At 32.9% G+C, this 316-nt stretch overlaps 1 protein-coding gene across 1 annotated transcript in view; it reads left to right on the top strand.

Moving 5' to 3' along the window:
• The window catches only part of LOC119594650 (cardioactive peptide-like), a gene marked incomplete in the record, with an annotated part of 25423 nt that overhangs the window by 7724 nt on the left and 17383 nt on the right, over positions 1-316 (top strand).

Raw genomic sequence — 316 nt, 5'->3', positions numbered from 1 at the left:
GGACTTAGCACTGATAAAGTTAGGGAATACTACTATTTTTGATCATCATTTCCAAATCCAAGTAATTTATTGTAAAGATATTGTAACGTATGGAAAAAGGAAAATAAGTCTGTCATACAATTTGTTAATAAGGATCAAGCAAACTTTCATATCAGAATAAGACGTAAAATTATCAAAAGACGAAAAAAAATTGTACAGTTTCCCTTACTTTCTTTTCCACCGAAAAAGAAAACGGGCAAAGTAGACCTGGAGCGCCACAATATAAAATGATATGGAAAACGTTGACGGATGGAGATACTTATCGCAGATGTGTACC

The sequence above is a fragment of the Penaeus monodon genome, chromosome 34 (genome assembly GCF_015228065.2).
Source record: "Penaeus monodon isolate SGIC_2016 chromosome 34, NSTDA_Pmon_1, whole genome shotgun sequence".
NCBI classification, from domain to species: domain Eukaryota; kingdom Metazoa; phylum Arthropoda; class Malacostraca; order Decapoda; family Penaeidae; genus Penaeus; species Penaeus monodon.
This window is presented reverse-complemented; position numbering and strand designations above follow the sequence as displayed.